General features: G+C 42.6%; 1 long non-coding RNA gene across 1 annotated transcript in view; it reads left to right on the forward strand.

The window, feature by feature from the left end:
* LOC127580639 (uncharacterized) overlaps positions 1–19,676 on the forward strand; it is a 41,378-nt gene that overhangs the window by 8,621 nt on the left and 13,081 nt on the right. The window contains exon 2 of the long non-coding RNA XR_007957848.1: positions 6,952–7,028. This is a non-coding gene — a long non-coding RNA (uncharacterized LOC127580639). The remainder of the gene's footprint in view (positions 1–6,951; positions 7,029–19,676) is intronic.

Raw genomic sequence — 19,676 nt, forward strand, 5'->3', positions numbered from 1 at the left:
GAAGAGGTGGTCCGTGGTGTTCCATTGCTGAGGTAGTGTTAGGGTTGTGCAGCTAAGTCCAAGAACCTGATGGTTGTAGGAAAATAATGTTCTTGAACCTGGTGATGTGGGACTCAGGCTACTGTACCTCCTGCCTGATGGTAGCAGCATGAAGAGGGCATGACCTGGATGGTGGGGATCCTTGATGATAGATGCTGCCTTCTTGAGGCAGCGCCTCCTGTATATGTTGTCAGTGGTGGGGAGAGATGTGCCCGTGATAGACCAGGCTGTCTCCACAGTTCTCTGAAGCCTCCTGCATTCCTGTGCATTGGAATTGCCATACCAGACCATGATCCAACCAGTCAGGATATGGCACACAGAGTATTGTGCTCATCACCAAGGCAGTAGTTGCAGATTGCACCACAATAATATATGCTTCTGTCCCACACCATAGTCCTTGAAGTTTCTAAAAAGCATAGGTTTCTGGGTCAGATTTGGCAGTCTCTTCTGTCTACCTTTCTAAGTCCTGTTAAATTTGTGCTGCACTTTTCAATAACATATCCTTCCTGATGTTCAGAGCTCAGAACTGAATGCAGAGTTTGCTTTGGGCTCTGAGAGGGTTTTGTGGGCAGGTGGGTTAGGTGAAGAAGAGATCTGCAATCAAGCAGACCCTAACTTTCCTTCCAGGGACCAGATAAACAGTCCTACACTCCATGAAGCAAAGGTGTTTATTAACTTGTTGGGTCCATTTTTCCTCCAGTCGTTTTTCTTGACTCGATCATTAATCATGGACACTCACAACCTGGTAAAAATATCCTTGCAATCCTACTGTGCTCTCTGAGCAAAAGGACCCCAATTTACATATTTATGAGGTGTCTATCTGAGATAGGCAGACATCTCAACCAATAGATGTCAACACAGATGAAAACCCTTCATTAACTGAAGCATTAATTCTGTTTCTCTTTCCACAGATGCTGCCTGACCTTCTGAGTGTTTCAAGCAATTTGTTTTTATGTCAAACTTACATCATCTATAGTTCATTTGATTTTCATTTGGGTTGACACCTGAACACTAAAAATTGCCTCAGTTATATCTTGCACTAGAAAGAAATAAAGTTTCACCCAAAGTGTTCCAGAATTATCCCGAGAATGGAATTACATGCAATATTACATCAAGTTTAACATTTTCCTGAATAAAACCTGATTTAGCAAAGAGGTTTGTGGGTCTCGTGATACTTTAGGCACTTAAATTCTGCAGGCTGGAATTGAAAAACATTGTCCATGGTACAGCATCCTTGATCCAAAGGTTTGCAGCCTTTCTTCTATGAATCATCCGTCGTAATTTACATAGCCAGGGTTCTATAAAAAGACTCACTGTATGAAACAGATTGTCAGTTAACACATTCATCTTGACAGTCCTGGGGTTTCAGTGATCTTCAAGTCAAGTGATAAAGTCACATTCTCGCTATGCAATTATTTATGTCTTGTAGCCAGCTGGTCTTCTCTCACAAATAGCGCCTGATGGTTTATTTATTATGAAGCTGATTTGCTTTATGCCAACCAACACTGAGCATTAACATTGCCATCCTACCTCAATCTTCTGCCTTCTGGTTGATGAGAATTGGCTGGAGTCCTGAAGATAAAGCCTGGACATACTCTCAAATGCATTCTAACTTCATATCAGTGGCAATACCTCTGCATGGAAGAAGTAGGGGCTTGGTGCTTGAATGCAGCAAACATTGGCGGCTGTGTGGAACAATTTGCTGATGTTCATTTCCAGAGCACAGACAAAGCTGTGGGAGGTAATTGGGCAAACTGTGAAGCTTGAGCTACTTAACCCATAAAAACCTATGGCTCATGATTAAAAGATACCAAAGAGAGATGAAGGGAAAGAATGCACAAATGAGCCACTGAGTTGCCATTTCTTCCCAGAGGGAATGCTGATACCAGAGCTATAACAATTAGATACTCACTCTGTGGTAATTAGAGAGAATAATGCTGATTCACCCTGGGATTTGTCCATTAATCATACTCTACTCCTCATTCTCCAGTGTTAATCAGAGATAAACATTGGGATAGTTAAGATTTTGATTCAAAAAGCCAATTTGTTTACAACAAGGCTTTGGCTTGGAGAAGACGATGATAGGAAGCAATGTGATGCAAAAAGCCATCTCCTCTAATCTCTGTTTGGAAAACAGGTTCAAGCAAAATTAATTAATTGATTTATTATTGTCACATATACCGAGGTACAGTCTAAAACTTTGTTTTGCATGCCATCCTTACAAATCACTTCATCACATCAGTACATCGAGGTAGTACAAGGGGAAACAATAACAGAATGCAGAATAAAGTGTTACAGTTACAGAGAAAGTGCAATGCAGGCAGATAATAAGATGAAAGACTATAACAAGGTAGAAGGTAAGGTGAAGAGTCCATCTTATCCCACTAGGAGACCATACAAACAGTGGGATAGAAGCTGTCCTTGAGCCTGGTGGTACATGCTTTCAGGCTTTTATATCATCTGCCTGATGGGAGGAGGAGAAGAGAGAATGTCTGGAGTGGGTAGGGTCTTTGATTATGCTGGCTGCTTTACCGAGGCAGCGAGAAGTATAGGCAGAGTCCATGGAGGGGAGGCTGGTTTCCTTGATGTGCTGAGTTGTGTCCACAACTCTCTGCAGTTTCCTGCAGTCTCGGGCAGAGTAGTTGCCATGGTGCATCGACTAAAAATTAGTGAGGGTCAAAGGGGACATACCACATTTCTGTAGTCTCTTGAGGAGGTAGAGGCGCTGGTGAGCTTCCTTGACCATGACATCTATGTGGTTGGACCAGGACAGGCTATTGGTGACGTTCACTCCAAGGAACTTGAAGGTCTCAACCCTCTCGACCTCAGTGCCATTGATGGAAATAGGAACGTGTGCACCGCCCACCTTCCTGAAGTCAATGACCACCTCTTGGCTGGATGGACAGCTGGATGGTCACAACATATCAAATGGTGTTGCACTCAACAGAGAGAAGACCATGGAGAAAATGGAGTAAAAGGTGGCATATTTTGCTCAGTTAGAAAGGGAGCCCTTACTACTTTGGAGACTCAGAGGCATGAAAATGCTCGAAAACACCATATCTATGATCCCTTACTAAATAAGCACATGGGGCAAATGTGCATTTTCCCAGACACATTTTAAGATTACCGTTTTGTTAGTACTAAATTAAGTGAATTATCAGGCATATTACTGTAACTTCATGATCTTGATAGTTCTTGGGATATTTCTACTCTATATATTTATGAGGGAATCATACAAAATTAGCATAGTTTGGAATTTTTACCCCAGGCTTCATCAGTTGGAACACACAGCTCTGTATGATTTAACATTAAAAACGGTAGAATTGCTTCATAATAATACATAAGAAAACATTCATACAAGAGAAAGGGAAAAGTTGACAGAAGAAGATTTGGTCAGACTGCAGGAGGCACATGAACACATGGATATGAATGACCTTTTACTGTGCTATATGTTTTACAGAGTGTGTATGTCAGGGATCTAACCAGCACAATCGATCACCGAATAATCTATCGAATTTTAAGGTGATTGGGGGAAGGTATAAGGGGGATGTCAGGGGTAAGTTTTTTTTACACAGAGAGTGGTGGGTGTGTGGAATGCACTGCCGGCAGAGGTTGTGGGGGCAGATACATGGGAGCCAACTGAAGTTGCCTTGATTCAGGTACTGGGTTCCAGTTCCATTTCCAAAAGATGCACCACAGTTCTACAAAAGTAAATACCTGGGCTGCCAGCAGGGAAATGGACTGGGGACTACTTGCCTCGCCTCACCCAGTGAACAGTCATTGGGCATATGTTGTTCAGACCTCCTCACATGGGACATACACAACCACAAAATGTGTGAACACATTGTTGCCATCCTCCTCACCATGGATGCATAGCACTTTCCATCAGATAATGGAGAAACAAGGTGGAGATGCTGAGCTTTAGCTGTTGCTTCCTCTCTCTTCAAAGCCACCAATAAGTGCTGTGCTCTATAATATGCATTCATGTCTTTTCTCCAGGTAATATTTTTTAACAATAAAAACAGAGAATGCTGGAAAAGCTCAGCGAGTCAGACAACATCTGTGGAGTGATTACTGCTTCCGAGTGACTTTTATTTCAGAGTACAAGAGTCGGAACATCATGTGACAACTGTACAAGACATTGCTGAGACCGCACTTGGAGGATTGTGTGCATTTCTGGTCACTTAGCCACAGGAAGAATGTCACTATGCTGAAAAGAGTGCGGAAACGATTCACAAGGCTGTTGTTACCAGGACTGATGGGTTTGAGTTATAAGGAGAGACTGGATAGGCTGGAGATTTTATCCCTGAAGCATAGGAAGCTAAGGGGTGACCTTATAGAGGTGTATAAAATCATTAGAGGCATAGATATGGTGGATGATCACAGGCTTTTTCCCAGGGCAGTGAAGTTTAAAACTGGAGGGCAGAGGTTTAAGGTGAGAAAGGAAAGATTGAAAGGGGACCTGAGGCAACTTTTTCCACACAGAGGGTGGTGAGCATATGGAGCGAGCTACCAGAAGAAATGGTAGAGGGGGATGCAATTACAGTGTATAAAAAAACGTTTAGACAGGTACATGGTTAAGAAAGGTTTAGATGGATATGGTCCAAATGCAGGCAAATGGGACTAGCTCAGGTCGGCAACTTGGATGAGTTGGGCCAAAGGGCCTATGACTCTATCCCCAGCACCTGCAGATTTTTGTTTTTTTGTTTCAGTGTTTCTTCATGAGCTACGCAATGTTGGATGGTGCAACAGAGCTTGCAATATGCAACGCACTGTGATACTTTCATTATACAGGCTCAATGCTGCTTTGGTGAGGACCTCAGCAGGTGTTTTGGTAAAGAGGCCTTTTATGACCATTTCTTCAGAATGCAGAGTGAAGGGTCATTGAAGCCAGAATCTCCCCCACCTGTAAGTTATAATTTAGACTGTACCTGAAGTGTGGGTTAAATAATCCCTTCTGCTGTATCGCTTGGAGTTTCTGAATAATGAATTGGTGAATGGATGGCTTTCATGGCACAAGCATAGACTGCACTAGGACTAAACTACAACTAAAAAAAGATAAGTAAGGCCAGAATGTTGCTTGCTCTTTCAGCCTGCTATTCCAGAGAACTGTGTCTAGCCTTAGTGCCTAACGTTAAATATCAATTGAAATGAATGATGCTCATCGCCTTCAAATCAATAACTTAAAGCTAAGAGATCTCTGTGCAAAACCATAACAATGAGCTCAGTGCACATACCATTTCATCTCAGCACCTAGGCATTTGTCAAGATGATGAATCGAGTGCATCAATTCTCTATGTAAGTGTGTAAACAATACCTCTACAAAAAAAAAGACAGTTAAATTGCTTAGTCGAATCAACAATGCCTCTTAAAATGCCATTCAACAAAGCATTAACAAAGATAGGAAATGCATTCAACAACAGTGCACTCTCATGCCTGCTCTCTTTTTCAGACTTAGTAACTTAGAGGACATTTCATTGACCGTGACATAGATCTTGGAGGTGGACTACGTATTCTATTTATCAATTGACTATGATAGCTTCCAGATTCTCTGTCACTAGGCCACAAAGCACTATTTATTTCAGTGCCCCAGGTATGAATTTGGTCACGTTGGAACAAACGTGACCATACCACTGCAGCACAACTGGTGCTACTTAGAATCAAAGGGTCATAGGGAGATGCGGGACAGAAACAGGCCTTTCAGCCCACCACATCCGCACTGAACATCAATCTCCCATTTATACTAATCCTACATTAGTCCCACTTTTTATTTTCCTCACATTCTCAACTCCCTCCAGATTCTATCACTCACCTGCACACTCAGAGCACTTTACTGTGGCCAATTAACCAATCAACCTGCATGCCTTTGGGATGTGGAAAGAAATTGGAGCATCCAAAGGAAACCCATGCACTAACAAGAAGCATGTACAAACTCCAGGCAGACAACACCTAAGGTGGGGAATGAACCCATGAATCTGGTGCTGTGAGGCAGCATCTCTACCAGCTGCGTCACTGCACTGTCCATGTATCGTGTAATTCCTCACAAGTAAGATTGTACTTTCGGTCATGACAAGACATGATATTATTTAAGCACTCCAAGGAATCCAAATGGCTGTAACACAATTGGTAAATTTTTGCAAGAGCCCATCGCCTTAGAGGCACAGAACAAGTGGTGCAAATAACAGTCAACAACGGAATTCAAATGTGGATCTCTCAGCAACAGTTACTCTTACTGGATCCCTGCTTTTACCATTGTATTCTAATAACGAATGTCTTTTCTGTCATTTTGCAAAGGATTGGGATTACATAAAACTTTCCAAGTTTTCCTTTTATTTTAAAACATATGAAAACTTGGTTAAAACCTTCCTTTTGGAAAGAATTACAGGAGAACAAAAATCAAACTCATTATTTCCTGGAAATAGTCCTGGAAATTTAAACAGTTTAAACTTCTTCATATTTAATAGCACTCTGGTGTATGTTGCCTACCCAAATAGCTACTTCTCATACAGACAATAGAAGAGAAGGTGATAGATGATGTTTCACTATTCATGTTCACATTTAACAGCAGCAAAATCCATTGACAGTATCTCCCTTCTGAGGCCACTTCCTGCTGACTTTTACCTGAATATTCCAGTAAACAGTTCAGAAGCATTGAAAGAAACTGCTTTGGGAATTGAACTGCCCAACCTATTAAGATTGTGTTGCATTGGGCATCATCTTCTGAAATTCCCCTGGTTCTGGAAACGTCCGACTGATTGGATAAGTATAAAGAAAGAAGTAAGGCAGAAAAACAGGAAACTACCTGTCATGTTGAATGGTGTTTTTAAAGGCAGTCTTGATTTAGAAAATCAGTTCAACATGATGTATTGAAAGGAAAATAATGTTTGATAAATTTATCCGCATTCTTTGTAGATGCAATGAACAAGGTGAAAGTAGCAGATGGAATATATTTGGATTTCCAAGAAACATTTGAAAATATGCTGCTCAAGGTAAGAGCTTGAGGGTAATAAATTAACATGGGTAGAAGTTTGGTGAGCTAACAGAAATTCATTCAGCATAATGTGTCCTTTTCAGGATGGCAAATAATAACTCATGATATGGCACAGGGATCAGTGCTGGGACCTCAACTACTTAAAATTCATAAATATGCTGACAATATCAAGACAGCTGGAAAAGTAAGTTGTTCGGGGGGCACAAAGAGTCTGCAAAGGGATTTAGATAGATTAATTAAATGGGCAAAAAACTGTTAGAAGGAGTATAATGTGTGAAAGTACAAGATTATTCACTTTGGTAGGAAGAATAAAAAGGCAGAATGTTGCTTAAATGGAGAGAGACCGCAGAAAGCTGCTGTACAAAGGGAATTGGGTGTCCATGTAGATGTAACATGGAAGATTATCGTGCAGGCACAGCAAGTAGTTAGGAAGACACATGGAAAACTGGGCATTATTGCAAATGGGTTAGAGTATAACAATGGGGAAGATTTGCTGCAACAGTACAGGACATTGGCAAAGCTCACCTGGATTGCTCTGTACAGTGTTGTTCTACTTATTTAGGAGGGATATAATTGCATTGGAGCACAGAAAAATTAGACTTCATCTTGTGGAAACATATGAGAATCATTAAATATCAAGGCTGTGAAAGAGACTGTTGGACTATAGGGGAAATCAAGGTTTTAGAGAGATCAGGCAGGAAGGTGAAAGTGCTTCCACAGTGATGTTAGGGAAAGAGTTTCAGAGTTTTGATCCAGTGGCAATAAAGAAAGGGTGACATATTTCCAAGTCAGAATGATGTGTGACTTGAAGGGAAGGAAGATTGGAGGTGCTGGTGTTCATGCATTTAATCCATTAAGACCTATACAGAGTTCATAGATTTGGGAGGTGCCATTGAAGTGTCGATGAGTTGCTGCAGTGCTCTTTGTGGACTGTGTGCACTGAAACCATACCAACAATCAAAGGGGAGTGAATGATTGTTGCGGGAGTTAGATTGGGTGCAAATTCAGCAGGGAGCTTTGTACTGGATGGTATCAACTGTTGTGAGCATTGTTGGAGGTCCACTCATCCAGGGAAGTGGAAGGTATTGCACCACACTCCTGACATTATTTGATGCCTTTGGAGAGTCAGAGGATGAGCCACTTGTCACAGAAAGCCCAGCCTCTAACTTGCTCTTGTAGCCTTTGTTTTCTGTCCATTTAAGTTTCTGAACAATGACAATTTCCCAAGATGGTGGGAGATTGGCACCATTCAATGCCAGGTAGAAATGGTTAGGCTCCCTCTGTTTGGAGAGAGTGTCGCTTGGCAGTATGTCAGTGCTTGGCTGAATATTGCCCAGGACCTGCAGTGTGTGGGTGACATCCTACTGAGAGTGTCAGATCATGTTTATTGTTTTTGTATTAAGATATTTTGAATGCCACGCTGTCCTGGGGTGCTCAAGATGCTGAACTGTCACACTTAGTGGCTTTACCTACTTGTCAGGGTTGGCCTATAAATTCCTGAGATTAAAGATTAATCTAAAGTAACCCAGAAAAGAAATAATTGGGGCATTATACAAAATAATGTTCCTGCATTTTCTTTGTATACTTCTCCTATATTTTCAATCAGTCATAACAGATGAGAAGTCTATTGAACTTATGGTCAAAAGCATTAAACCTGTTGTTGAAGTCTTTCTACGTTTCAAAAGCTTGAGAGCATGATGCTGCAGTGACAATGGGCATGTGGTAAATTGGTTTATTGTCACGTGTACCGAGATTCAGTGAAAAACTTTGTTTTGCATGTCATCCATAGAGATCATTTCATTACGTCTGTACATTGAGGTAGTAGAAGGGAAAACAATAACAGAATGCAGAATAAAGTGTTACAGTTACAGAGAAAGTTCAGTGCAGGCAGACAATAAGATTCAAGTCATAATGAGATGGATTGCAAGGTCAAGAGTCCATCTTATTGTACTAGGGGACCATTCAATAGTCTTATAACAGCGGAAAGGAAGCTGCCCTTGAGCCTGGTGGTACGTGCTTTCAGGTTTTTGTATCTTCTGCCCGATGGGAGGGGGAGGGAAGAAGAGAGAATGTCCGGGGTGGAAGAGGTCTCTGATTATGCTGGCTGCTTTACCAAGGCTGCAAGTGTTGACAGAGATCATTGAGGGGGGGCTGGTTTCTGTGATGTGCTGAGCTATGTCCACAACTCTGCAGTTTCTTGCAGTCACGGGCAGAGCAGTTGCCATACCAAGCCATGCTGCTTCCAGATAGGATGCTTTCTATGGTGCATTGATAAAAATTGGTGAGCGTTAAAGGGGACATGCCAAATTTCTTTAGCCTCTCGAGAAAGTAGAGGTGTTGGTGCGCTTTCTTGGATATGGTGTCGACGTGGTTGGTGATGTTTGCTCCAAGGAACAGAAGCCCTCAACCCTCTCGACCTCAGTACCATTGATGTAAACAGGAGCATCAGTTCCTGAAATGCGCTGCCAGGGGTGGTGGTGGAAGCAGATACAACAGTGACATCGAGGAGTTATTTAGCCAGACACACAAACACACAGGAAATGGAAGGATATGGATCATTTGAAAGCAGATGGGATTAGTTTAATTTAGCTTCATGGTCAGCACAGATATGGTGGGCTAAAGGGCTTGTTTCTGTGCTGTACTGTTTTATGTTCACATAAAAATGAGAAATATGACTGTTGTGCGGTTGTATAACTTGCCCTTCCTGACAGCAGCACAGTCATCTCCTTCCTGTTTTATGATCAAAAGAGTTAGTAGTTTGAGCACAGCACTAAACTCACACTGCAATGAGCTGATTCTTGCAGTCTGTTTTCTCAGCACTGGAGCTTCTACATCCACAGAGACAAGTGGGGACTCCAACCAGGGAGCTCATCACAAAGACACCCTCAGTACGGCGCCGCTTTACAGGTTTAAGTCATAATTATGGAATCTCACAACATGGAAACAGGCCCTTCTGCCCACCTTGTCCTTTCTGTCCATCAAGTGCCCGTGTTTCCCAATCCCATTTATAGAAACACAGAAACATAGAAAACCTACAGCACAAATCAGGCCCTTCGGCCCACAAAGCTGTACTGAACATGTCCCTACCTTAGAAATTACTAGGCTTACCCATAGCCCTCTATTTTTCTCAGCTCTCTGTACCTATCCAAAAGTCTCTCAAAAGACCCTATTGTATCAGCCTCCACCACTGTTGCTGGCAGCCCATTCCATGCACTCACCACTCTCTGAGACGTCTCCTCTGTACCTACTCCCCAGCACCTTAAACCTATGTCCTCTTGTGGCAACCATTTCAGTCCTGGGAAAAAGCCTCTGACTGTCCACACGATCAATGTCTCTCATCATCTTATACACCTCCTTCAGGTCCCCCCTCATCATCTGTCGCTCCAAGGAGAAAAGGCCAAGTTCCCTCAACCTGTCTTCATAAGGCATGCTCCCCAATCCAGGCAGCATCCTTGTAAATCTCCTCTGCACCCTTTCTGTGGCTTCCACATCCTTCCTGTAGTGAGGTGACCAGAACTGAGCACAGTACTCCAAGTGGGGTCTGACTAGCTGCAACATTACCTCTTGGCTCCTAAATTCAATTCCATAATTGATGAAAGACAATACACCATATGCCTTCTTAACCACAGAGTCAACCTGTGCAGCTGCTTTGAGCGTCCTATGGACTCAGACCCCAAGTTCCCTCTGATCCTCCACACTGCCAAGAGTCCTACCATTAGTACTATACTCTGCCATCATATTTGACCTGCCAAAATGAACCACTTCACACTTATCTGGGTTGAACTCTCTGCCACTTCTCAGCCCAGTTTTGCATCCTATCTATGTCCTGCTGTAACCTCTGACAGCCCTCCATACGATCCACAACACCTCCAACCTTTGTGTCATCTGCAAACTTACTAACCCATCCCTCCACTTCCTCATCCAGCACTTGTTCTGCACCTTTCTGTGCCTTGGCGTAGATTCAAATGCTCGTCCAGATACTTAAATATTGTGAGAGTCTCTTCCTCCACCTCCATCTCGGGCAGTGCGCTCCAAACTCCACCCAGCCTCTGGGTGAAAAAGTTCTTCAGATCCCCTCTAAACCTTTCCTTCCTTACTCTATTGGCCTCTGGTTATCTCTGAAATGGGGAAAAGTTTACCCCACCTATGCCCCTCATGTTGGGCAATTGATAGGGGTGAAACAGCCTAGGTCGTTTAACACAACTCACCCAGAGAAGCAAAGGACTGCAGATACTGGAATCTAGATGAAAAACACGAAGATGCTGGAGGAACTCAGCAGGCCAGGCAACATCCATGAAGAAAAGCAGGCGGTCAACATTTCGGGTCAGGACATTTCTTCAGGACAGCTCACCCAGAGTTGGCAAAGATATAGTGATTGTACAATTAGAGGAATCAAATGCAGTCCCCTCCAGACTAAATACCACTGTAATATAATAAGGATAAGATTTTTATCTTTAGCAGAAAGATCAGGATAAGACATAATTTGACAGAGAACTGCAAATAGGGCACACTTCCTAATTCCTTATGGATGTAGCATTCTGTGCTGAAAATACTGGAGAGAAAACACTGACTTGGCGGTTACTCCTTACTTTTGGTTTTGGTATTGGTATTGGTTTATTATTGTCACTTGTACCGAGGTACAGTGAAAAACTTGTCTTACAAACTGATCGTACAGGTCAATTCATTACACAGGGCAGTTACATTGGGTTAGTACAGAGTCCATCGATGTAGTACAGGTAAAAACAATAACAGTACAGAGTAAAGTGTCACAGCTACAGAGAAAGTGCAGTGCAATAAGGTGCAAGGTCACAACAAGGTAGATCATGAGGTCATAGTCCATCTCATTGTATGCAATCTTTTCCTTGCATTGCAGCAAATTGATGCATGATACTTAACACTTTAGTGATTTAAAGGAAGGGTAAATGCAGTTCAACTTTTCACATCACCCCATCCCCTCACTCTGCCTCATCAAGCCCACTCCAGCATGTCACTCCTCATCTGCGTTTACCTCACTGATGAACTCTCCGCCTGCACTCTGTCCATAACTGCGACCTGCATCTTCCCGTTGCGAGTCACTTCAACTCCCCCTCCCACAATATCACAGACATGTCAGCCCTCGGCCTCCTCCACTGCCAGGAGAATTCCAAGCGCAAACTAGAGGAACAGCACCTCATTTTCTATCTTGGAACCTTGCAGCCTAAAGGCATAAACATTGAATTCTCCCACATTGGGTAATCCCCACCCCCTTCACCACAAACACCCCACCCCCACCATGCTTCTTCTCTTCTTCCCTTTTTGAGCCTCTTTTTTTCTCTCTCCCCTTACCTTTGACCCATCCTGCAGTGGATCTGCTCTCCCCTCCTCCCCGCACCTGCCTATCACTATCTCTTATCTGCATCTACCTATCACCACCCTGTGCCCTGTGCCCACCCCGCCTCCCTTCTTTTGCCCACCTATCACTGCTCTGCTTTTCCCTCCTACATACTGGGCTTCCCCTTTTCCTATCTTCAGTCCTGAAGAAGGGTCCTGACCCGAAACGTTGACCGCCTGCTTTTCTCCACAGATGTCGCCTGGCCCACTGAGTTCCTCCAGCATCATCGTGTTTTTCATCTAGATTCCAGCATCTGCAGTCCTTTGTTTCTCTAAATCTTCTTCTATTTCTACATACTTTTCCACATCCCCGCCTGTCCATCTGTCACTTCCATTCATGCTGATGTTATGAACAGTCACATGCATCCTTCATGTAAGTTTTGGCTTCATTCAAGATTTCATGCTCATGTATCAAAACTCCACAGCAGATGATCATTTCATTGCAAGTATACTGAATCTGTTCAAAGTTCCTGAGCAAAATATGTGTAGAATACATGATTAAGATCAGCCTAAATTTGGTCAGGAAGTAGTTTTAGATTTTTCATTTAAGCACTAAGAACACCTTATCCTTTGCTCCGTCCTGAGGGAATATTTTCCAATATTAATCTGCTTGGCAGTAATGACTTTATATAGATCACTATAAAACCGGTTAACAAAAAGGATTAAATCTGAAATTTTGGAACTGCAGCTTTTAGTAGGGGACAATGGTTAAAGTTCAGGAGGGGGACCTCATCCTAGACTCTGAAACAGAGGTGTTACCAAACAACCATGGATTCACAATTCAGAATCAGGAAGTTTGGGAACACTTGTGATTCCTGATGTAAATCCACCAGGTGTGAGTGCATATAGATTAAATTTGTCCCTTTTAATATAGATCTTTCATATATTCCTTCCAATTATCCAGTTAACTTTGGATGTTTGGAACACATTGTGAAGTCATCCCTTTTGGGGTAAGTACAAGTATTATTCTACTATCAGCTGTTTCTGTGCAAGCTGACAACCCATCCCATATGTACACAGATATACTGGGCTGCTATTTAAAGATTGCATTCTAAGCATGAAAGCTTTTCACTATGAAACCATATCTGGAATTTAGACAAAACATTGCAAGAAGATCACCACTGGATTCCTGATATCCACAATGTCCTTGGCTCCCTGCCAGAGGTGAAGTCATACTCCCCTGGCTGAATTCTTTTCTAGATATGGCTGAAAAACAGAAGTTAAATACTAATGGGAGGAGTAACCATGCTTGCATTCATTTTGAAAAAATCGGGCTTTCAACTGACTTAGTTTTTCCTTGAAGTTCATTGTTAAACAGCACGGAATCTTTAATTTACTCAGAATTTCAGAACACTGTCATTCCCAGAAACCTATAAAAATAAGCCTATCGGAATTAAAGGGCTTGGCACCAAGAATGCCTAATTATGCCCAATCTTTTCAAAATGCTCAAAACTTCTGAAATCCATGATGGTCCAAGAAATTTTATTGGAAATATTGAGTAGGGGAGCTCAATAGAGCGCAACAATAAAAACAGTGAAGTCGTGCATGAATGAAGGACAAATGGTTTACAAGGACAAACATCATCCAAATGGTATACCTGATTACCTCGCAGCTAATTTAGAGCAGTGGCCAGTGGTGTCTGAAGCTATGAACATGTTTGTGAATGTTGCTCGGAAGATCATAAAATCATACAGTACTTAAGGAGGCCACTGGCCCATTTTATTCTTTGAAGAAATTATCTAATTAGCTCACTTTACCTATTATTATCACATAGTCTTTCATGTATTTCAAGTATATTTATTAAATCCCTTTGGTACTTTACATTTGAATTACTCTAGAAAGGAAGTGCATTTGAGATTGCAACGCCTTGGTGTACCTTCATAAAATGTCATGATTTATCTCACAAGTTATAGCTATCATCTGCTAATGTCTCGATTATTAAGTCAAGAATTTTATGTGAATAGAATATAAAAAAGCTTTCTAATTTTGGTTGAAGAAGTTCAAATTACTTTAATTACCCTAAGAACATCATCATTCATTAGTATCACACAGCCAAAGCTACATTAGCAGCTACAGCACAGGAGTTTACCCAAATTCCTGGAAAATTGCCCTGCTAATGCTCTGTCTATAAAAGAAATAAATTCGCTCCAGTCAATTACAACTCCATTGATCTACTTCAATCATCAGCAATGTGATGAAAGGTGTTATCTCTGTAGTTATCAAGTACCACTTACTAACAACCTGCTCAGTTTGGGTTCTGTCAAGACCACTCTGCTCAGATGTCATCACAGCCTTGGTCCAAACAAGGATCAAAGAGATGAATGAACAAGATAAGGTGAAAGTGCCTGCCCTTGACATTAAGGCAACATCTGACCAAGTGTGGTATCAAGGAGTCCTGTTAAAACTGAAGTCAAAGGGCAGCAAAAGGAAGAATTTCCAATGGCTGGAGGAAGATGGATGTGGTTGTCGGAGTCAATCACCCCAGCCCCAGGACATCCCAACCTCAGGGCAATGTTCAAGGCCCAACCATCTTCAACTGCTTTATCAATGACTTCCTTCATCATAAAGTCAGAAGCGGAGATGTTCACTAATGATTGCACAATGTTCCATTTGCAACTCCTCAGCAAATAAATTAACCCGTACCTACATGCAACAAGATCCCGGCAACATACAGACATGGGCTTGTGAGTGACAAGTAATATTCATGTTCCACAAGAGAAATTCTAAGCAGCTACCTTTTTCATTAAATGGAAACACCATCATTGAGTCCCCAACCATCAACATTGAGGGGTCACAGTTGACCAGAAACAAAAATACTGCGACGGGAAGAGCAGTTAAGAAGTGAGATATCTCAGAGAATGGCTCCTGATACCCCAAAGCCTTTCTACAAACTACCTGCCAGAAGTCAAGAGGACCACAGCAGCTCAAGAAAGATCACCATTGCTTTCTCAAGAACAAATGGGGCATTAGTCATAGTGCTGACCTTGCCAGCAATGCCCAAATCCAACATTTCACTAATGAATAAATAAAATAAGCCTCACACATGCCCAGGAATGGGGTTAGTGACCAGGGAATAGAATTTGCCTGGCAGGAAATGAATGGTATCATTCCATCATCTGTGGTTGTCAGGGGGAGGTTTTTCACCCAGAGAGTGGTTGGTGCATGGAATGCACTGCCTGGGGTGGTGGTGGAGGCAGATACATTGGACAGGTTCAAGAGTTTTTTGGATAGGCATATGGAGGAATGTGAGATAGAGGGATATGCGGGAGGAAAGGGTTAGATAGTGTGAGGGTGGTTTGATGGATGGCACAACATGGTGGGCCAAAGGGCCTGTTTTGTGCTGTATGGTTCTATGGTTCAATGAATCTGTGAGGACTAAACAGGCAGAAAGAGAAGACCATATGGTTTTGTAAAAAATATAATTGTTATGGGAGTAATATTACCCTATGAGTTATAGCAAATGCAAACAGGATGTACGATGTTATCAAAATAATTATAAAACGTTAGCCAAAGATGAGCACATTACTTGGCTTCCTAAAGGCTTCGACTTGACAATATCATAACACAAAGGAGGTGACACATTTCATTATTCCATCTAAATGTTAATGCTAAATTAGAGAGTGGAAATGGTTCAAGAAGCCCATTGATGAAATGCCAGTTTAACTTCAGCACCAGGCACTGATTTCCTGTGCCATCTGCAGCAATTTCAAACTGATAACATCTTGAAGGGTTATTCTGTGCAGATTTATAATGATGGAAGTAGTTGCGAATCATGCCAGGAAGAAAAATATGGAAGGTAAAATTGAAATACAGTTTTGCAGAAATATTAGCAAGAATGATTCCTTATTCAAAGGGATTCATGAAATAAGCAATCGTTTTTTATGTAGTAAAAGCCAGACTCTCACTAGCTTATTTTAAAAAGTGCTAGGATTTCATCTCAAGGTGTTGCTTGCGTTCTCAGCCAGATTGTTTCTTTTCATCCATCCATGGGTCATGGACATCATTACAAATGCCAGTGTCTTTAATTGCGTCCTGAACTGGGAACGCAATTCATATTGGTTGATCTGGAGTCTCATATGGGCCGGACTAGGTAAGGATTTTGTTCTCTGAAGGACATTTGTCAGTCTTTTATGACGGTTTCATGATTACCATTGTTGGGACTAGTTTAACTTCAAATATACGTAATCACTTGAATTTCAATTCCCCAACAGCCGAGGTGGATATTCGAGCTCAGGTCTAGGTCAATAGTCTGGGCTGCCAGCTGCCATCCCAGCAGCTTAACTGTATATACTAAGACTCAATGGTTACCCTCTGCTTCACCAAGTCTCCATGCAAGTGTACACTTCAATCAAAGCAGCTGAGAATCAACAAAAACCATGCATCAGTAAGGTTACAGTGAAAAATGCCATTGGTCTCCTCGTGAGATTTTGTTCCCTACAGGTCCAGGGAACCCAGGTAGATATAGATGGTTTATTGACGTGTCCTGCATAATCTTATAAACTGAAAGTGGCAGCCACAAAACCAGCTATGCAGAAGAAGGAAGCATTTCCGGCAAAGGTTTTAGGTCTCCCTGACAGAGATTCACTTTTCCTATGGAGGCTGCAAAACCATCATCCTCAATGCAAAACTTGTGACCATTTCCGCACCCCACTCGTTACTACCCACACAGTGTACCAATAATTAGGAACGAGGGTGGATGACCCCAATTCTCATACACCCTGCTTTGCAGATGAATTAATAAATCCCAGTTCCATTTACTTCAGTGTTTTGCAACAACTCTGAATTTCTGATGAGTGGCACCTCACTTAAAGAACTCTGACTTCTGCATAAATACTCTTCCCTATGAGGGTGCCAGCTCTGTAGTGGTGTGAAGACAGCCTTGATGCATCTCACAGGATCACTATATTTATTACAGCTTTTCCCCATTGTCATAGAGTCATACAGCACAGAAACAGGTCCTTCGGCCCAACTGATCCATGCCAACCAAATGCCCATCCAAGCTAGTCCCATTTGCCCGCATTTGGCCCATATCCTTTTAAACCTTTCCTATCCATGTACTGTCCGATTGTCTTTTAAGTGTTGTTATTGTACCTGCCTCAACCACTTCCTCTGGAAGCTCATTCCATATACGTACCTTCCTCTTCTTTTAAAAAAAGGTTGTCCTTCAAATTCCTATTAAATTGTTTCCTCTCACCTTAAACCTATGCCCTCTAGTTCTTGATTCCTTAAACCTGGAAAAGAGGGTTGTGTGGAGATTTTCCCACCTGGAGGAGACTAAGGTAGCGACCTCCTACCAGGCTCTTCTTTTGAGGGAAAAGCAAAGAACTGCAGATGCTGTAGATATGAAATAAAAACAGGAAATACTGGAAATATTCAGCTGGTCAGGCAGCATCTGTGTGGACATTCTGCTGACATCCAGAATTCAGCAGCTTCAGAAGTAACCACAGGGCTTCTGTGTGTGCCCAAATACATGGGAGGTTCTCAGAACCATCCCAAATATTCCTTCTGTAATTGAAGCAGTTATGGGCAACAGATTCCCAGGAGTCAGTGGAAGTGTTGCATTTTTCAAAGAGGCTTTGAGCACACCATTGAATCTTTTCCTTTGTTCGCCTGATAATCTTTTCACACGACAGAGCTTGAAAGTAGATTCTCTGTTTCAGGAATCAAGTGATGGGATTGTTTTGAGAGCCAGCATAGACTTGATGGGTTGAATAGCCTTCTTCTCTGGAGACTTTGCAGTGAACTCCAAATAGATGGGGAAATTTCATCATTGTGTGTTCCATGCTGCACAATATTGCCAAGCAAAGGCAGCAAAGAAAAGCTCAGAGACCCAGAATCTCAGGTCCGTGAAGTGGAGCCTGGAAGGTAGGAGGAGCAAGGGGAGAAGATGGCTACTGAGGAATGACCTTGATCAATGTCCACAGCTTCATCTCCAGTCTGAATGTAGGAGGTTGGCTAACTAATAGAGAAAAGAACTTCCTAAGAGCCTGCAAAATAAAGTTCCCTAATGCAAACTAAGTCTGCAGAGCACAATAAAAAAAGAACATGAACAATCAACTGGGGGATCCCTGATGGTGCACACAATCTTCTTGCACTCTCCAGCACTGAATATAATATATCAATGAATAATTCTCTGGCCTATAATGTCATTGGCTTGATGTAGACTCTTTGCATTCCCTGCCACCTCACTTTGACAACTCTGGCCATGCCACAAAACGCACTTTCCTCAGATCAACATCTATGGAGGGAAATGGACAGTCGACATTTCAGGTTGAGACCCTTCATCAGGGCTGAAAAGTAGAGGAGAGGTAGGCGGTATAAAAAGGTGGGGGGAAGGGACGGATCAAGAGCTGGCGTGAGGTAGGTGGAGCCAGGTGAAGGGAATGATATAAGAAGCTGGAGGGTGACGGGTGGAAGTGACAAAGGGCTGAAAATGATGGAATCTGATAGGAGAGGACACTGGACCATGGAATAAAGGGAAGGAGGTGGGGAGGGGAACCATTGGGAGGAGTGTGCGGGTGATGGGGGCCAGTGGAATAAGGGTAAAAGGGGAAAAAAGGTATTGGTATTGGTTTATTATTGTCACCTGTACTGTGAAAAACTTGTCTTGCATACCGATCGTACAGGTCAATTCATCACACAGTGCAGTTACATTGGGTTAGTACAGAGTGCATTGATGGAGTACAGGTAAAAACAATAACAGTACAGAGTAAAGTGTCACAGCTACAGAGAAAGTGCAGTGCAATAAGGTGCAAGGTCACAACAAAGTAGATCGTGAGGTCAAAGTCCATCTCATCGTATAAGGAAACCGTTCAATAGTCTTATCACAGTGGGGTAGAAGCTGTCCATAAGTCTGCTGGTACGTTCCGTCAGGCTCCTGTATCTCACTTAAGTGAGGGCAAGGACAGAGAGGAACAGTTACTGGAAGTTAGAGAAATCGATGTTCATGCTGCCAGGTTGGAGACTGCCCAAGCGGAATATGAGGTGCGGTTCCTCTAATCTGCGTCTAGCCTCAACTTGACGGTAGAAGAGGCCGTGGACAGACATGACAGTGTGGGAGTGGGAAGTGGAATTAAAATGGCTAGCCATTGGGAGATACCGGCTGGTACGGAGGATGGAGAGATGTAACCACTCCCCTCTGTCCTGTCCCTTCTTTTCCCCTTTTTCTCTTATGCCACCAGCCCCCATTATCACTTCTTTCCCCTCCCCTCCCCTCTCCATCTGCCCATCACCCACACACTCCTCCCACCAGTTCTCCACCCCACCTCCCTCCCTT

Source organism: Pristis pectinata, chromosome 19 (genome assembly GCF_009764475.1).
Source record: "Pristis pectinata isolate sPriPec2 chromosome 19, sPriPec2.1.pri, whole genome shotgun sequence".
NCBI classification, from domain to species: domain Eukaryota; kingdom Metazoa; phylum Chordata; class Chondrichthyes; order Rhinopristiformes; family Pristidae; genus Pristis; species Pristis pectinata.